Genomic DNA, 20,041 nt, shown 5'->3' on the forward strand with positions numbered 1-20,041 from the left:
TATAAAACCTTGGAAAGTTAAAAGTTTTAACATTTTATTTATTGTGAAGTTTACTTATTTGGTGTTGTCAATATAGAAACTAAAACAGCACATTTTGTACTTGTTTTGTATGTGACATAGCACTGGAGACCTAATAACCGTAATTAATTAGTGCTCAAACTATAAATTATTACTTTCTCTGAAAAAACATGGGGTAGTATAATTAACAATGGTTTATTAACAATGTAACTTTTTCCTTCCTTTAAGCCGGCTAGTATGGCCGAGCGGTTCTAGGCGCTTCAGTCTGGAAGCGCTCGACCGCTACGGTCGCAGGTTCGAATCCTGCTTCGGGCATGGATGTGTGTGATGTCCTTAGGTTAGTTAGGTTTAAGTAGTTCTAAGTTCTAGGGGACTGATGACCTCGGATATTAAGTCCCATAGTGCTCAGAGCCATTTGAACCTTCCTTTAGTTAAACTCATATTCAATCTATCACGGTTCGTAATGAAACTAACTGGACCTATTGCTTAAAGTACAAGAGATTACACCAACTGTAATTTTGAAATTAATGGTCTTTGGGTTTTAGTAAAATAAATAAGATCTTTTAAAACAATGGTTAAACATTTCGTGTCTCAGCAGCTCTCCAACACCATAAGCTTGGATCTGCTTGTTTGGCCCAAAATAATTAATATTTGTCTGTTTATAACTTTGTTACATCTTACATTTTTGACGTTGCGGTATCAGACACGCAAAAGGAAGATATACTGAAGGAAATTTCGCGAAACTGACTACAATCTTAGTCTAACCCTTTCCCTGAACAAGAGATTCAAATGCTGAAGTTCGGATTCTAGATGGTCGTTGTCAGAAACCACGTTCACTTTATGTACCATATTGCTCAAAATAGCTTATCCTGCGCACATGACGGTGAAAAGAAGAGGCTACAGAGGTTCTTAACACTGAAGACTACCACCAGAAAGTGTTACATTTATTGTAGGATTTCAGGTACTGCAATCTGTCGCGATCCGACACATGCCTTCGTCAGAAAGACAGGGAAACATTTAATGGTTCTTGTGTGTAAGTCAGCGTGATGAAGAAATTGATACCACACGTGAAATGATACATGATACCTCTTATCCCCAGTGTCAATGACCAGTTATTTGAGCGGAGGGAACGGAAGAGCGACAGCTTTAAATGCTGCACTGGCCCATCGCGCCACTTGACGTCTCTCACGGAACCCGCAGAGCGAACAAATTACACTTTCCACTCACATTAATGTGGCCACCGCCATTGCTCGAAGGCAATGTGCAGTATCCACTCTCACACAGGGTGGCAGCACTTGCGGTGTAGGTTACATATAGAGTGTCTCAGGGGTGCGGGAAACAGTGCAGTCGTTCTCGTAATGCAAAAATGGAGCGACTTATCTGACGTGCTAAGGGCATGATCATTGGCTCTCAGGTCAAGGTTGGAAGCATTTCCAAAACGGCTGAGTCTGTAAACTGGCGAGGTTCCGCCATGATTAAAGTATACCTGCGCGTCTCGCAGCGATCCGCGCTGCAGAAAGTGGGTTATTCAAGCTTTTGACAGGTGGTCACGTTAATGTGGCTGGACAGCGTTCGTAACTTCAGTGCGGTCAAGTGACACTACAGGAGTTGCAGCGACCGTCTTTAGTGGGGAGCAAGTTACGCTACTATTTCATGCCAGTTTAATAATTCGTGACTACGAGTTTAAATACATGCAAACTCTCGATAAGACTTGGCAAAGTTAAGGTCTTTGGTGGGTTCCTTAAACGACAGATTGATTTTAGCACCGTGGTAGATCTTCTAGTAACGCAAACGCTTTCAGATGTTCTGCGAGCAATAAAACTAGCAAAAGCATAAACGTACCTTTCAGACTGCTTCCCGGAAGAATACATTGCTGGTGCCAATCATTCATCATTGTATACTGTATGTAGTTCATTACGTATAACTGTTCGCTTTTGAAACATACACGTGTAGGCAACGGATAAAAAAATTATTCATTCTTCTGTCTATAGGCAAATCCTACTCTTTTTTAAGTTTTATAAAGTGATCTGATGATCTCTTTCTTTATCGTAGGTCTTTTCACAAAACTGTTAAGTTTCTTGCCTGTAGAAAAAAGAGATCAATTTTGCCCAACAGTGTGTTGTGGAGGTAGCACTTGAACTTAGGGAAGCTGGGACGTGACGACAGAACACTGCCAGCAGCCCATGGTTATCAAGAATGCGGGAGACTGTAGGGTAAAAGGACGCAAGTCTGGGGGAGATGTGGGAGACGCGAAGGCGTCATAGGTGTGTAAGGATGTGTGGCAACTTTATGAGTTTGTGCAGCATACAGAAGCTAGGCAGCATTTGGTACAGAAAGCGAGTGGGGGTGCTTGTTATTCCAGGATTTCGCGGGATCAACAAAGCTTTGGAGGAGTGGAAGTCCTTGCTTCACTGCCGTAGGTAGGAATGGGGTGGATGAATATTTTACAAACTAAGACAAAAAATGACGCACCACGAAGAAATCATCCGAATGGAACGGAAATCGGTAGATTCGATGTTCATGTACAAACAAATAATTACAATTTCAGTAATGACATAGTTGTTGTTTGTCCTCCTGAGTCATACCTTGCTAAATTCTGTCCAACTGGCGCGGTAGATCGTCAAAATCCCGAGATGGTTGCAGGATCCTACCCATAATGTTCGAAACGTTCTCAACTGCGGAGATATCCTAGACGTTGAGACGTTGCTGGTCAAAGTAGGGTTTGGCAAGCACGAAGTAGTGTAGTAGTATTAATACAAGTAGTTGCTTTAGTAGTATTAATACAAGTAGTTGCTTTTTTAGTACACAGAGAATTCGGAGACCGCTATTGTTAGTTTTATAAATAGTTCTACTGGTGTAACTGAACTTTGGTAACGTAGACACATAGTTTTTTTCAGTAACTGTAAAATTTTACCACGAGTGAGAAGTGAGGGCTCTGTCATAGGTTTGTGAGTAGTGGGTTACGGTGTGGGATTTATTCAAAGTATTTTCATTGGGGGGAATGCAGTGGGGAAGCCAGTGGGCATCATAGTGAGATCCTCTCCTGGGAATGCAGAATATGTGGTAGAAATCAGTTGATAGAGGAGCAGGAGTGAAAGATCTGTGCCCTTCAGGTGCAGTCAGAACGCGCAAAGGAGGAACTAGATAGGTCGAGGAGGGTGAAGGGTGGTGGGGAATGGCAACTGGCAGATGGCAAGGAGGCAGCTAGGATGCGTAGGTATTCAGACAGTTTTACTTTGCGTATATGAAATAAATTTGACCAACTGTCAAAGTTGAATGGAGAGGAGCCTTGTGTAACTGTAGATGTAGATGTAGGGAACATGAAGTAGTCCTCAGCAATTAGGAGGCCTAGGTTAGCTGCAAAGCCTAACAAAAAGAAGAAGATTCTACTGCTAGGTAGTTCGCACGGTAGAGGTGTGGGCCAGCAGTTACAGGAAGTGTTAGGGAGTGGGTACCAGGTCACCAGCATTGTGAAGCCTGGGTTGGCTCAAATGGTTCAAATGGCTCTGAGCACTATGGGACTTAACATCTGAGGTCATCAGTCCCCTAGAACTTAGAACTACTTAAACCTAAGTAACCTAAGGACATCACACACATCCATGCCCGAGGCAGGATTCGAACCTGCGACCATAGCGATCGCACAATTCCAGACTGAAGCGCCTAGAACCGCTCGGCCACACCGGCCGGCAGTGCAGGGTTGGCTCAGGTGACTGACAGCGTAGGGGAGTTATGTAAGAACTTTGCGAAGGAGGATCAGATTGTGATAGTGGGTGGAGGAGGGAACAGTCTTGATAGGGATGGGGAATATGACATAACTCGTGATCTGGTAAAGATAGCTACTCAAACTGGTGGCACTAATGTGCATTTCGTGCAACTGTTTCAGCGTCATGATCGGCCTCACCTTAATACGGCTGTTAGGCGCATTAACATGGGGCTGGGATGGGCGCTGATGGCACAGGGCATGGGTCATATCTCAGTGGCGCCAGTTGGGTCTGTCAGTAGATTCGGTTTCACTAGGCGTGGCCTACACCTCAATAGGTATGGGAAGGTGAGGCTAGCTAAGCTTATAGGTGACAGTGTAGTGGGTGGTGGTGGTGGTGGTATCACTCATGGAAAAATTCCTGTAGTAGCTGGTGTTAGATCTGCACCTATTTTAGATTGAAGTCAGCTGATAGGTATACCTGCTTAAAGGATGTCCCTCTGACTAAGGGCTCACCTTCTGAGGATGTAATGTTTCCAAGTAGAGAAGGAATCAGCATATTTCATCAAAATATAGAGGTATTAGAGATAAATTTAGTGAACTACTTGTAGATGTTGACTCTGAAACTATTGGTATAACAGAGCACCACTTAAATAATCTGATAACTCAGAGGCTTCCTTTTGCAGGATACAGATTAGCTGGCTGTTTTTCAAGGAGTTTCTTGCGGGAGGGGGAGTGGCTCTGCACATAAAAAACGGTATTCCATTTGAGTCCGTAGACGTATCACGGCACAGCACTGAAAAGATATTTGAATGTTGTGCAGGGCCAGTTGAATTTAGTGAAACTAAGTTTGTAATTGTTGTTGTTTATAGGTCCCCTAACTCGGACTTCAGAGCATTTCTGCTCAAGCTTGAGACGGTTCTTGATTCACTTTGTAGGAAGTACCAGAAATTAGTTATATGTGGTGACTTCAATATTAATTTTGTATATGATAGTGCAAGAAAAAGGATGTTGGTAGATCTCCTAAATTCGTATGATCTGATGCAAACTGTGTTTTTTCCAACTAGGGTGCAGGGGAACAGTAGCACAGCCATAGCCAATATTTGTATTCATTCTTCACTACTAGATGGGCAGTCTGTTAGTAAAAGCGTGAATGGCCTTGCAGACCTTGATGCACAAATTTTAACACTAAAAAGCTTTTGTACTCAAACAAATGTCATATTTAACTGTAAACTATGTAGGAAAGTTAATCCAACAGCAATAAAGAGTTTTTTAAACCTTGTCGAGGAACAAGAGTGGCAGGATGTTTATAGTGCCGGTAACATAGATGACAAATAGAATGCTTTCCTTAACACATTTCTCGTCCTCTTTGAGAGCTGCTTTCCATTAGAACGATTTAAACAGAGTACTAGCAGTAATAGGCAGCCCAGTTGGCTGATTAGTGGGATAAGGATATCTTATAAAACAAAGCGGGAATTATATCAAAATGTTAGAAGCAGTCACAATCAAGCTACAGTAGCCCATTATAAACAGTACTGAAAGGTGCTTAAAATGTTATTAGGAAGGCAAAGAGTATGTGATACGCAAATAGAATAGCTAATTTACAGGATAAAACTAAAGCCATATGGTCAGTTGTGAAGGAAGTGTCTGGTCAGCAGCAGAAGGTCGACGATATAAAGTCAGTTCACAATAAAAATATTTCTGTAACTGATAAATCAGATACATGTACAGTATTTAACAATCATTTTCTGAGCATTGCTGGTGAATTAAATAAAAATTTAGTTTCTACAGAGAATCATAACTTTCTTGGCAAATGCCTTTTCGAGATTGACGCCTGAAATACTCCTCTGTGATACAGACAAGAGGGAGATTGAGACAATAACCAAATCACTGAAGACTAAGGACTCTCATGGTTATGATGGAGTGTCTAGTAGAATATTAAAATACTGTGCTGCACATGTTAGCCCTCTATTTAGCCATATTTGTAATTTTTCCTTTAGAAATGGTCAGTTTCATGAGCGATTAAAGTACTCAGTCGTTAAGCTGCTTTATAAAAAGCGAGAAAGATATAATTCAGACAATTTTAGACCTATTTCTGTACCATCAGTGTTTGCAAAAGTTATTGAAAAGGCTGTGTATGTAAGGATAATTCATCATTTTTATATACACGATTTGCTATAAAATGGACATTTCGGCTTTATAAGTCGTTTAAGAACTGAAAATATATTCTCTTTTCTCTGTGAGGTAGTGGATGGCTTAAACAAAAGGTTACGAACGCGTGGCATATTTTTTTATTTAACTAAGTCATTTGATTGTGTTGATCACAAAATATTGCTCCAGAAGTTGGACCATTACAGAATACGGGGAGTAGCTCACAATTGGTTCACCTTTTCTTTAGCAACAGGCAGCAAAACGTCATTATTCATAATGTTGATAACGGCTGTGATGTGGGATCTGAGTGGGGTACTGTCAAGTGGGGGGTGCCCCAGGGATCAGTGATGGGGACACTCCTGTTCTTTATTTATATAAATGATATGCCCTCTAGTATTATGGGTAACTCTAAAATATTTCTGTTTGCTGATGACACTAGCTTGGTAGTAAAGGATGTTGTGTGCAACATAGGCTCGGTTTCAAATAGTGCAGTACATGACCTCAGTTCATGGCTTGAAGAAAATAAATTAACGCAAAATCACAGTAAGACTCAATTTTTACAGTTTCTAACACACAATTCAACAAAACCTGATGTTTTAATTTCACAAAACGAGCATATGATTAGTGAAACTGAAGAGTTCAAATTTCTAGGTGTTCAGATAGATAGTAAGCTGTTGTGGAAAGCCCACGTTCAGGATCTTGTTCAAAGACTAAATACTGCCATTTTTACTATTCGAACGGTATCTGAAGTGAGTGATCGTCTGGCACGAAAATTAGTCTAGTTTGCTTATTTTCATTCGCTTGAGTTGTACAATATTATATTTTGGGGTAACTCTTCCCATTCTAGAAGGATATTTTTGGCTCAGAAACGGGCAATTAGGGCAATAAGTGGTGTAAGTTCACGAACCTCTTGTCGACCCCTGTTCACGAGTCTGGGTATTTTGACATTGGCCTCTCAATATATATATTCCTCACTGACATTTCTTGTTAACAATATTAACTTATTCTCAAGAGTAAGCAGCTTTCAGTCAGTTAATACTTGACAGAAATCACACCTGCATTTGGATCGGACTTCCTTAACTCTTCTGCAGAAAGTTGAGCAGTATACTGCTGCATCCATTTTCAACAAGCTACCATCGAATTCAAATATCTTAGCAGTAATCCGGGCGGTTACAAATCAAAACTGAAGAGTTTCCTTATGGGTCACTGCTACTATTCTGTCGAGGAACTCCTTGAAAAATTAAGCTGATTCTTATTGTATTATTGATTGAGTTTACTTACTCTTATGGACTGACTTTTTTCGGGTTCATAAACATTAATATTTATCTGTTATTACTATTTATGTTGTAATTCCATGTACTGACACGCTCCATGACCTTGGAGATTTGCTCCTCAATTTGGTCCTACGGAACTTGACGTGTAAATAAACAAAATAAATAAAGAAGACAAGGAGTTGAACCTCTGGTGAGCGGGCATTATATTGCTGAAGTGTGAGCCCAGAATTGCTTACCGTATAGGGCAACAAAATGGGGCGTAGAATATCGTCGACGTACCGCTGTGCTGTAAGAGTGCCGTGGGCGACAACGGAACTGGTCCTGCTATGAAAATAAATGGCACCTCAGGCCATCACCCTGGTTTTCGGGCCATATGGTGGGCGACAGTCAGGATGTTGGTAATTCACCACTGTCCAGGGCGTCCCGAGACACGTCTTAGCTGATCTTTTCGTCTCATTTCGAAGAGGGGCTCATCACTGAAGTCTACTCCAGTCAGTGAGATTCCATGCTGAAGATGTGTCTGGTGACGTCCTGGACAGCGGTGGACTACCAACCTGGCAGTCGCCCTCCTTATGGTTGACAATTAGCGAAATGGCTCTGAGCACTATGGGACTCAACATCGATGGTCATCAGTCCCCTAGAACTTAGAACTACTTAAACCTAACTAACCTAAGGACATCACACAACACCCAGCCATCACGAGGCAGAGAAAATCCCTGACCCCGCCGTGAATCGAACCCGGGACAATTAGCAGTGAGTGTGTGTTCCATTCCTTTGCATATCAGGAGGCCTTTGGTTGTTATCCGCGGCCCCTTACGGCCCAGCGATAGATGAAATTGTACGCCCCGTTTTGTTTCCTTTCACAGCAACCTATCCTGGGCTTACATTTCAGCAAGACAATTCCCGTCGGCATATTGCGTGAGTTTCTACTGCTTGTCTTTTTGTTTGCCAAACCCTACCATGGCAAGCAAGGTCGCCGGGAGTTTTGTGGACAGGGCTCTCCAACCACCTTGAAATTTTAATCTTCGTTGATCCATTATGGACCACGGGACAACGGCTGGCATGTATTTCTTGATGTGTCGCCTGGCCACCAAGAGCTGTTGCATAACGATTTGATTCACGGATCCACTTATATGGTTCCTTCCGTGTATAGCGATTTTACAACTATGACGTGTGGGGCCTGAAGATGGCATCAATGTAATGGCGAAACTGGTAGCACATAAGAAGTTCATAAAATAAATTTGTACAGTACATATGGCTGTTGGTAAATAATTGCATCAAGAAACCTTGAAATTTTGACGTTCTAAAGCGCCATTTCGACAAATTTTGGCACGATATCTCTCAATAGGACATCCTACAACTCTGTCACTGAATTCCTTCGTGGTATGTCATTTTTTTTAATAGAGGATAGGGATGACAATTAGGAGTGATTAGAAGGGATTTAATATCCGTGTTGGGCCGGTTACTACACTTCTGTCCATTAAAATTGCTACGCCAAGAAGAAATGCAGATGATAAACGGGTATTCCATGGACAAATATATTATACTAGAACAGACACGTGATTACATTTTCACGCAATTTGGGTGCATAGATCCTGAGAAATCAGTACCCAGACAAACCACCTCTGGCCGTAATAACGGCCTTGATACGCCTGGGCATTGAGTCAAACAGAGCTTGGATGGCGTGTATACGTACAGCTGCCCATGCACCTTCAACACGATACCACAGTTCATGAAGAGTAGTGACTGGCGTATTGTGACAAGCCAGTTGCTCGGCCACAATTGACCAGACCTTTTGAATTGGTGAGAGATCTGGAGAATGTGCTGTCCAGGGCAGCAGTCGAACATTTTCCGTATCCAGAAAGGTCCGTACAGGACCTGCAACATGCGGTCGTGCATTATCCTGCTGAAATGTAGGGTTTCGCAGGGATCGAATGAAGGGTAGAGCCACGGGTCATAACACATCTGAAATGTAACGTCCACTGTTCAAAGTACGTTCATTGCGAACAAGAGGTGACCGACACCTGTAACCAATGGGACCCCATACCATCACGCCGGGTGATAACGCCAGTATGACGATGACGAATACACGCTTCCAATGTGCGTTCACCGCGATGTCGCCAAACACAGATGCGACCATCATGATGCTGTAAATAGAACCTGGATTCATCTGAAAAAATGACGTTTTGCCATTCGTGCACCCACGTTCGTCGTTGAGTACACCATCGCAGGCGCTCCTGTCTGTGATGCAGCGTCAAGGGTAACCGCAGCCATGGTCTCCGAGCTGATAGTCCATGCTGCTGCAAACGTCGTCGAACTGTTCGTGCAGATGGTTGTTGTCTTGTAAACGTCCCCATAAGTTGACTCAGGGATCGAGACGTGACTGCACGCTCCGTTACAGCCATGCCGATAAGATGCCTGTCATCTCGACTGATAGTGATACGAGGCCGTTGGGATCCAGCACGGCGTTCCGTATTACCCTCCTGAACCCACCGATTCCATATTCTGCTAACAGTCACTGGATCTCGACCAACGCGAGCAGCAATGTCGCGATACGATAAACTGCAATCGCGATGGGCTACAATCCGACCTTTATCAAAGTCGCAAACGTGATGGTACGCGTTTCTCCTGCTTACACGAGGCATCACAACAACGTTTCACCAGGCAACGCCGGTCAACTGCTGTTTGTGTATGAGAAATCGGTTGGAAACTTTCCTCATGTCATCACGTAGTAGGTATCGCTCCGGCGACAACCTTGTGTGAATGCTCTGAAAAGCTGATCATTTGCATATCACAACATCTTCTTCCTGTCGGTTAAATTTCGCGTCTGTAGCATGTCATCTTCGTGGTGTAGCAATTTTAATGGCCATTAGTGTAGTTTTAGTCTATAAGGGGTTTCTTTTTGGATGTTTAGCAGATAAGGGTTAAAGTTAATTTTCGATCCAGCGTTGCTTGAAGAGAACGCTTCAGTTAGCTGGATTGGACGATTGTGGATTGTCATGTACAGGTCTGTGGGGCGGAATGTTTTTTTCCTTTAATTACCATCCGGGTTTCTGTAGGATTAAAGGAACTATACGATTGGCTACATTAGGAGGTAAAGTTGTCGAGATGCAGTCGGAGTGATTGTTGGGATGACTGGAGAGTAGTATGAAATCTTTGACGGTGAGAAACGCCGCATTATATAGAAATTAAGACTGTCAAGAGTGGACAACTGCGAAACTACAAACAATCAGCGCTCTTTTTGATTGGACGTCTTGTTGGTGGAACACTGTCCGAGTTTCGATTTTTGAGGCCATTCTTTCTGGGTGTTGCAATAGATTAGTGTAGTATTGCAGTGCCCATCGAAGCAGACAGCAGGCGGAGGATGAATGAAAGTGTGCGTGCGGGCGGATCGCCGTAATTGCGCTCGCAATTTGTTCGCCATTACGGGCGAGCGAGCACAGTCTTCTGGCGTAATTGCAGGCCGCGATCCCACGCCGGCCGCGAAGAGCTGGGATTTACGGCGCTGCGAGACACACGTTCTCACCTGCTGCACGCAGTCCAAGTCGGTCCGCGAGTTGTGCAGAGTGGCTGAGGAGGGTGCCGCGCCGAACAAGCGTGTCATTGCGCGCCGAGGGGCGGGTTAAGCGAGAGAGTGCATTACAGGCCAGGCACTTCGCACCTCGTCTCAGCCTTAACTTCACCACGCATCAAGACGTCGTATTACTGCTCTAACATACCGATGGTGAAATGTTTACGTCTCTTGTCGTAGCTGTGCTGCGTTCGAGTCGACCCAGGTTCAGCAGCCGTTTGTGCAAGCTGCCTGCCGCGTGCGTGGACTCCACACACACGCGACCAAACAAGCGATTCTGTATTCCGACAGAATCAAACACAATTGTACAAATGTTAAATTGATACTTATTCGCACTGCAAAGTGCTAATGCAGTTGAAGTTTCATTACCCACAAAATGAAATTTTATTCAGTTTGTATAATTAATAAGGACGCAGCTATCTTCCCAGAAAAAGGAAAAGAATATGTTTCTCGTAATGGCACCTGTATTACATAAGAAAAATCGTCACAGTGCGACTACAGTTCAGTGAACTAGTATCCTCAGACGAGATTTACTTTTCATGGAAAGGGTCACCTCATCACAACCTTGTGGGAGGAAATGTTGGAGTGAGAAAAAGTTATCTTAAAAACACTAATTTATTTCAATCAGTATTGTTCAAGTTGAAGTTGGATTAATTGACAATTTCTTTATTCAAAATTTGTAAATAGCAGCAGGCGTACAGTATTAATATTTTTCTGAATCACCAGTGCGATAATATCCAGGTTTATAAACATTGTATCTGTGCCGAAAGCACCTGAATGTTCTCTGAAAGACCTAAATTGAGATGGATATCACCTTCCAAAGTCCGGACAACTCACAAAAAGGGACATATACTGGATTACATCGACTTTTGATCCCAGTATGATAGAGAACTAACGATGAAAAGCATTCACAAGTTGCGAATCAGATTGTGAGTTATGAAGCGAGAAGCAGCAAAAACACTAAATGCAACACTTATTCCAAAACAGCTAAAGCAGCGACAAGCGGAAGCCGGGCACTATGGGACTTAACATCTGAGGTTATCAGTCCCTAGAGCTTAGAACTACTTAAACCTAACTAACCTAAGGACATCACACGCATCCATGCCTGAGGCAGGATTCGAACCTGCGACCGTAGAAGTCGCGCGGCTCTGGACTGAAGCGCCCAAAACCGCTCGGCCACCGCGGCTGGCTTAATGCCAGAAGAAGTGGAATACAGAAGTAATAAGTAATGAACGGATACGCATGAAGTCTCTGAGGCTATAGATACTGCGATAATGAATAGCTAAGAGGGCTGTTCAGTTGAAGAGGACTGGACATCTCAAAAATGAGCAGTCACTGAAGTTGGAAAGAAAAACATAGGTACAAGGAAGGTAACTACGAATAAACCATGCATAACAGAGGAACTAGTTCAGTTGATCGATGAAAGAAGAAAGTAAAAAAAGTTCAGTAAAATTCAAGAATATAGACATAGACGTCACTTAGGAATGAAATAAATAGAAACAGCATGGAACCTAAGGCGAAATGGTTGCATGAAAAATGTGAAGAAATCGAAAAAGAAATGATTGCCGGAAGGGCTGACTCAGAATATAGAAAAAGGAAAACAATTTTGTTGATATTAAAAGCAAGGGCTGTAACATTAAGAGTGCAGTGAGTATTCCATTGTTAAATGCAGAAGAGAGAGCAGATAGGTACAAAGAGTACCTTTAAAGCCTCTTTAAGCAGGTTGACTTGTCTGATGACGTAATAGAAGAAGAGCTTCGGGATTAAAATTCAGAGTGAAAGGATATCAAAGATCAGATTTGATGATGGCATTGCTATCCTCAGTGAAAGTGAACAAGATTTGTTGAAAGGAATGAACTGTCTAATGAGTACAGAATATGGAATGAGAGTGAATTGAACAAAGGCGAAAGAAATGAGAAGCAGCAGGAATGAGAACAACGAGAAACTTAACATCAGGACTGGTGGTTACGAAAGAGAAGTTAAAGAATTCTGCCAATTAGACAGCAGAGCAACCCATGAAGGGTGGAGCAAGGAGGACGTAAAAAGAAGACCAGTAATGGAGAAAAGCGCATTTCTGCCCAAGAGAAGTCTATTGGTATCAAATATAGGCCTTAATTTGAGGAAGAAATTTCTGAGAAATACGTTAGGAGCATAGCATTGTATGGTAGTGGATAATGGGCTATGAGAAGACGGAACAGAGAGGAATGGAAGCATCTGAGATGCGATGCTACAGAGGAATGTTGAAAGTAGGTTGAACTGATAACGTAAGGAATGAGAAGTTTTCCGCAGAATCGTCGAGGAGAAGAAGACAAGAAGAAGGGACAGGATGATAGAACATCTGTTAACACATCAGGGAATAACTTCCGTTGCACTAGAGGGTAAAAACCATAGAGGAAGACAGAGGTTGCAATACATCCAGCAAACAATTGAGAACAATTGCTGCTCTGAGATGAAGAGGCTGGAACAGGAGAGGAGGTCGTGGCGGGCCGCATCAAACCGGTCAGAAGACTGAAAAACAAGTGTAGTGAATCTGCACACTTGCTGTTCCCAGTGCGCACTCGGTATAGTGCCATCGATTGTTGTCGGTTTATTTCAGTTCCCGAAATCTTGAGGCTGTAGCTCTGGAAGCATTGCTGTAGCGAATCGTTTTTTTTTTTTTTTTTTTTATTCCAATTATGCATCTATTGATCTCTTGATTTGTAATCGTTGTTTTGAAATTGTCCAGTCGGACATACCGTTGTCTTGTGACAGCCAGAACGAGAGCACCAGCAGCAGCGTGTACTGTTTGTATAAAGCGTTTATTTTGCATTTTGTTTACGACCTTCCACTAAGGAAGGGATTCTATTTGTGTTTATCTGCTCTGCATAGTAACTAACAGTTCTTGATAAAACTTTACGTAGTTTTCGTGTTAGATTTCTTAGTGTTTTCTTGATCGTTTAGAACAGAAAGCGCCCTAAAACCGTCTTTTGTTTGTTTCGCGGCCGTTAGCCACTAGTCACTTGAATCAGCAGTTGTCTTGTGACAGCCAGAGCGAGAGCACCAGCAGCAGCGAGTACTGTTTGTATAAAGCGTTTTTGTACTTATTTGCTGCGCTTAGCTTTTAAATAGTTTTTCTGGGAAAACCTAGCGTAGTTTTCGCGTCTCGTATTTCAGTGAGTGTTTCTTGATTATCAGAGTAGCTCATCAGAAGATTATCTTGGGAATTTGTCACCGTATAGAGTAGGGTAAACATAGTCACGTGTAGGGACTGTGGTTGTTGTGAGCGGACGCAAGGAGAATTGGCCACTCTTCGGGGGCAGGTGGAGGCTTTGTCTGTTAGGCTCATCGAGCTCGAGGCGCAGGCGTCGGCTCGTAGTGGCGTTGGGGCAACTGTGGTGAGACCTATGCCTACTTCGGTGGCCTTGGAATCACATGGAACCCCTGATGTCGCTGCGTCTTCCGGCAGTGAGCATCTTACCGGTCAGCCATCACTCCAGGGTGAATGGCGGACAGTGGTGGGCTCGCGCGTGCCTGGCCGAAAGGCGAAGGTGGGATCTGGCCGCGTGGCAGCTGCCTTACCCCTTTCCAACAGGTACGGGGTGCTTCCTAGTGGTGATGACATCGTTTCCGAGCCACCACAGGATGCCTCGCCTGTTGGGCCAGTGGCCGATTCTCCGGCAAGGTCCCGACAGTCACAGAGGGCGGGCCTATTAGTTATAGGGAGCTCCAACGTTAGGCGGGTTATGGAGCCCCTTAGGAAAATAGCGGGTAGGTCGGGGAAGAATGCCAGTGTGCACTCGGTGTGCTTGCCGGGGGGTCTCGTCCGTAATGTGGAGGAGGCCCTTCCGGCAGCTATTGAACGCACTGGGTGTGACCGGCTGCAGATAGTAGCACATGTCGGAACGAATGACGCCTGCCGCTTGGGTTCTGAGGCCATCCTTGGTTCCTTCCGGCGGCTGGCTGATTTGGTGAAGACAACCAGCATCGCACGCGGAGTGCAAGCTGAGCTTAGTATCTGCAGCATAGTGCTCAGAGTCGATCGCGGTCCTCTGGTTTGGAGCCGTGTGGAGGGTCTAAACCAGAGGCTCAGACGACTCTGCGACTATAATGGTTGCAAATTCATCGACCTCCGTTATTGGGTGGAGAACTGTAGGGCCCCCCTAGACAGGTCAGGCGTGCACTACACACCGGAAGCAGCTACTAGGGTAGCAGAGTACGTGTGGCGTGCACACGGGGGTTTTTTAGGTTAGAGGGACCCCCCCTTGGGCGAAACGATAAAATACCTGACGGCTTACCAGAGAGGACATTATCATCGTTGATAAAGAACGTCCGTCCTCAGAGACCAAAAACAGGAAAAGTTAACGTAATATTGGTAAACTGCAGGAGTATCCAGGGCAAGGTTCCTGAATTAGTATCTCTTATTGAAGGAAATAGTGCGCATATAGTATTAGGAACGGAAAGTTGGTTAAAACCGGAAGTGAACAGTAACGAAATCCTAGACACAGAATGGAATATATACCGCAAGGATAGGATAAACGCCAATGGTGGAGGAGTATTTATAGCAGTAAAGAATTCAATAATATCCAGTGAAGTTATTAGCGAATGCGAATGTGAAATAATCTGGGTTAAGTTAAGTATCAAAGGTGGGTCAGATATGATAGTCGGATGCTTCTATAGACCACCTGCATCAGCAACCGTAGTAGTTGAGCGCCTCAGAGAGAACCTGCAGAACGTCGTGAAGAAGTTTCGTGATCATACTATTGTAATAGGGGGAGACTTCAATCTACCAGGTATAGAATGGGATAGTCACACAATCAGAACTGGAGCCAGGGACAGAGACTCTTGTGACATTATCCTGACTGCCTTGTCCGAGAATTACTTCGAGCAGATAGTTAGAGAACCAACTCGTGAAGCTAACGTTTTAGACCTCATAGCAACAAATAGACCGGAACTTTTCGACTCCGTGAATGTAGAAGAGGGTATCAGTGATCATAAGTCAGTGGTTGCATCAATGACTACAAGTGTAATAAGAAATGCCAAGAAAGGAAGGAAAATATATTTGCTTAACAAGAGTGATAGGGCACAAATCGCAGAATATCTGAGTGACCACCATCAAACGTTCATTTCTGAGGAAGAGGATGTAGAACAAAAATGGAAAAAAATTCAGAAACATCGTCCAGTACGCCTTAGATAAGTTCGTACCGACTAAGCTCCAAAGCGAGGGGAAAGATCCACCGTGGTATAACAATCATGTACGAAAGGTACTACGGAAACAAAGAAAGCTTCATCATAGGTTTAAGAGTAGTCGAATCATAGCTGATAAGGAAAAGCTGAACGAAGCGAAAAAGAGCGTAAAGAGAGCAATGAGAGAAGCATTCAACGAATTCGAACATAAAACATTGGCAAACAATCTAAACAAGAACCCTAAAAAGTTTTGGTCATATGTAAAATCGGTAAGTGGATCTAAATCCCCTATTCAGTCACTCGTTGACCACGATGGCACCGAAACAGAGGACGACCGAAGAAAGGCAGAAATACTGAATTCAGTGTTCCGAAACTGTTTCACTGCGGAAAATCGTAACACGGTCCCTGACTTCAGCCGTCGCACGGACGCCAAAATGGAAAATATTGAAATAAACGATATCGGAATTGAAAAACAACTGCTATCACTTAGTAGCGGAAAAGCATCCGGACCAGACGAGATACCCTTAAGATTCTACAGTGATTATGCTAAAGAACTTGCCCCCTTTCTATCAGCAATTTATCGTAGATCGCTGGAAGAACGTAAAGTACCTAGCGACTGGAAGAAAGCGCAGGTCGTTCCCATTTTCAAGAAGGGTCATAAATCAGATGCGAATAATTATAGGCCTATTTCGCTTACGTCAATCTGTTGTAGAATAATGGAACATGTTTTGTGTTCTCGTATTATGACGTTCTTAGATAATACAAATCTCCTTCATCATAACCAACATGGATTCCGCAAACAGAGATCATGTGAAACTCAGCTCGCCCTATTTGCCCAAGAAATTCACAGTGCCGTAGACACTGGCGAGCAGATTGATGCCGTATTCCTGGACTTCAGGAAGGCATTTGATACGGTTCCGCACTTACGTTTAGTGAAAAAAATACGAGCTTACGGAATATCGGACCAGGTTTGTGATTGGATTCAGGATTTCCTAGAAGAAAGAACACAACATGTCATTCTTAACGGTTCAAAATCTGCAGATGTAGAGGTAATTTCGGGAGTACCTCAGGGAAGCGTGATAGGACCTTTATTGTTTACAATATACATAAATGACTTAGTTGACAACATCGGTAGCTCCTTGAGGCTATTTGCAGATGACACGGTTGTCTACAAGAAAGTAGCAACATCAGAAGACTCGTACGTACTCCAGGAGGACCTGCAGAGGATTAATGCATGGTGCGACAGCTGGCAGCTTTCCCTAAACGTAGATAAATGTAATATAATGCGCATACATAGGGGCAGAAATCCATTCCAGTACGATTATGCCATAGGTGGTAAATCATTGGAAGCGGTAACGACCGTAAAATACTTAGGAGTTACTATCCGGAGCGATCTGAAGTGGAATGATCACATAAAACAAATAGTGGGAAAAGCAGGCGCCAGGTTGAGATTCATAGGAAGAATTCTAAGAAAATGTGACTCATCGACGAAAGAAGTAGCTTACAAAACGCTTGTTCGTCCGATTCTTGAGTATTGCTCATCAGTATGGGACCCTTACCAGGTTGGATTAATAGAAGAGATAGACATGATCCAGCGAAAAGCAGCGCGATTCGTCATGGGGACATTTAGTCAGCGCGAGAGCGTTACGGAGATGCTGAACAAGCTCCAGTGGCGGACACTTCAAGAAAGGCGTTACGCAATACGGAGAGGTTTATTATCGAAATTACGAGAGAGCACATTCCGGGAAGAGATGGGCAACATATTACTACCGCCCACATATATCTCGCGTAATGATCACAACGAAAAGATCCGAGAAATTAGAGCAAATACGGAGACTTACAAGCAGTCGTTCTTCCCACGCACAATTCGTGAATGGAACAGGGAAGGGGGGATCAGATAGTGGTACAATAAGTACCCTCCGCCACACACCGTAAGGTGGCTCGCGGAGTATAGATGTAGATGTAGATGTCGATATTTTAGACATATGTGGCTTAGATGTGGAAGTTTTTCGTGCACTGCTAATTTTCGACAATAGTGTATCCACCTCTGGAGGTAACAAGTTACGCAACAACGGAAGCCAGTATGTAGCTAGGAAGTTGATGGTCTTATTGTAATGTTCAATTGTGTATTGTCATGGATCCTTTGGGAATGCTCCTGGCAACATTTCCTAACCAAGGGATGTAAAGAACTAGTGAGGATGTGGTATGAAAAGGAATGTGGGCTGAGTATTTTTACCTGGTTATTGGCAAAAATAAGAATCACCTGTTATGACTGAGACCACACAAATAGGCTCTCGAAATGGCAGATATTGAGATAGCCGATCGCGGAACTCACAGACTATTGTCTATCTTCCAGTGATAAATAAATGGTTCTCATTGTTGTTATTCTGATTGATTATGACATTTAAATAACATTTACGGCCAATATCTTCACAAAAATGGTTTTTATCTAATTAAAACCTAAAAGTTATTAAATATCAAGATCCGATCACGTGATCGAAATCGCTCTGTTATTGGCTGATTGTCCGGTGGCGTCACAGAGTAGGAGTAAGACGAAGACTTGTGTGTAGATGTGTGTTATAGGAGCATTAGCAAACAATTCAGCCAGCTAGTGATGGAAAACGCAATTAGAACTTTTAATTAACAATAAAAAGGAATTTTGTGAACCCTGATAGCGGGAATATTGCAAAAGTCGACACATTTATGCTACACCTATTTAGAGCGGCTATACGTGCAACGACGGATATTCTTTCTCTGCTCCCTGCAACTCATTAAATTCGCTCAAAACTAAGGAATTGTAGAACATTACAACTAGATTGTCGACTATCAGTCATGAACTACGACTCAAAGCACAATAAAATTATTCTCGGCACAACTTAGTACTGATTTCCTCTATGGAAGAAAGTTAGCAGATCTACTGGACAGAACAGGCGTTCGGTGGAGCAACGGATAGCGCATCCGACTGCGGTCACGTGTTCGAATCATGGAAGAGTCATAAATTTTTTAAATTTTTACACGAAATACGAAGATAGCATTAGCAAGAATGTATGTACACTCAAGAGCCAAAGAAACTGGTACACCTGCATAATAACGTGTAGGGCCCCCGCGAGCACGCGGAAGTGCCGCAGCACGGCGTGGACTCGACTAATGTCTGAAGTAGTGCTGGAGGGAACTGACACCATCAATCCTGCAGGGCTTTTCATAAATCAGCGAGAGTACGAGGTGATGGAGATCTCTTCTGAACAGCACGTTGCAAGGCATCCAGAATATGCTCAATAATATTCATGTCTGAGGAGTTCGGTGGTTAGTGGAAGTGTTTAAACTCAGAAGAGTGTTCATGGGGCCACTCTTTAGCAATTCTGGACGTGTTGGGTGTCGCATTGTCCTGCTGGAATTGCCCAAGTCCATCGGAATGGAAAATTGACATGAATGGATGCAGGTGGTCAGACAGGATGCTTAAGAACGTGTCACCTGTCAAAGTCGTATCTAGATGTATCAGATGGTCCCAATCTCTCCACGCCACACGGCATTACATAGCGTCCACGAGCTTGAACAGTCCCCTGTTGACGCGCAAGGTCCATGGATTCATGAGGTTGTCTCCGCTCGATACAGTTTGAAGAGAGACTCGTCCGGCCAGGCAACATGTTTCCAGTCATCGACAGTGCATTGTCGGTGCTGACAGTCGCAGGCGAGACGTAAAGCTTTGTGTCGTGCAGACATCATGGGTACACGAGTGGGCTTTCGGATTCGAAAGCCCATATCGACAATGTTTCGTTGAATGGTTAGAATGCTGACACTTGTTAACGGCCCAGTATTGTAATCTGCAGCAATTTGTGGAAGGGTTGAACTTCTGTCACGCTGAACGATTCTCTTCAGTCGTCGTTGGTCCCGTTCTTGCAGGATCCTTTTCCGGCGGCAGAGATGTCGGAGATTTGATGTTTTACCGTATTCCTGAAGTTCACGGTACACTCGTGAAATGGTCGTATGGAAGAATCCCCACTTCATCGCTAGGTCTGAGATAGTGTCCCATTGCTCGTACGCTGACTATAACACCACGTTCAATCTCACTTAAATCTTGATAACCTGCCATTGTAGCAACAGTAGCTGCGCCAGACACTTGTCTTATATAGACGATGTCAACAGCAGCGCCGTATTCTGCCTGCT

This window comes from Schistocerca americana, chromosome 3 (assembly GCF_021461395.2).
Source record: "Schistocerca americana isolate TAMUIC-IGC-003095 chromosome 3, iqSchAmer2.1, whole genome shotgun sequence".
NCBI lineage: Eukaryota > Metazoa > Arthropoda > Insecta > Orthoptera > Acrididae > Schistocerca > Schistocerca americana.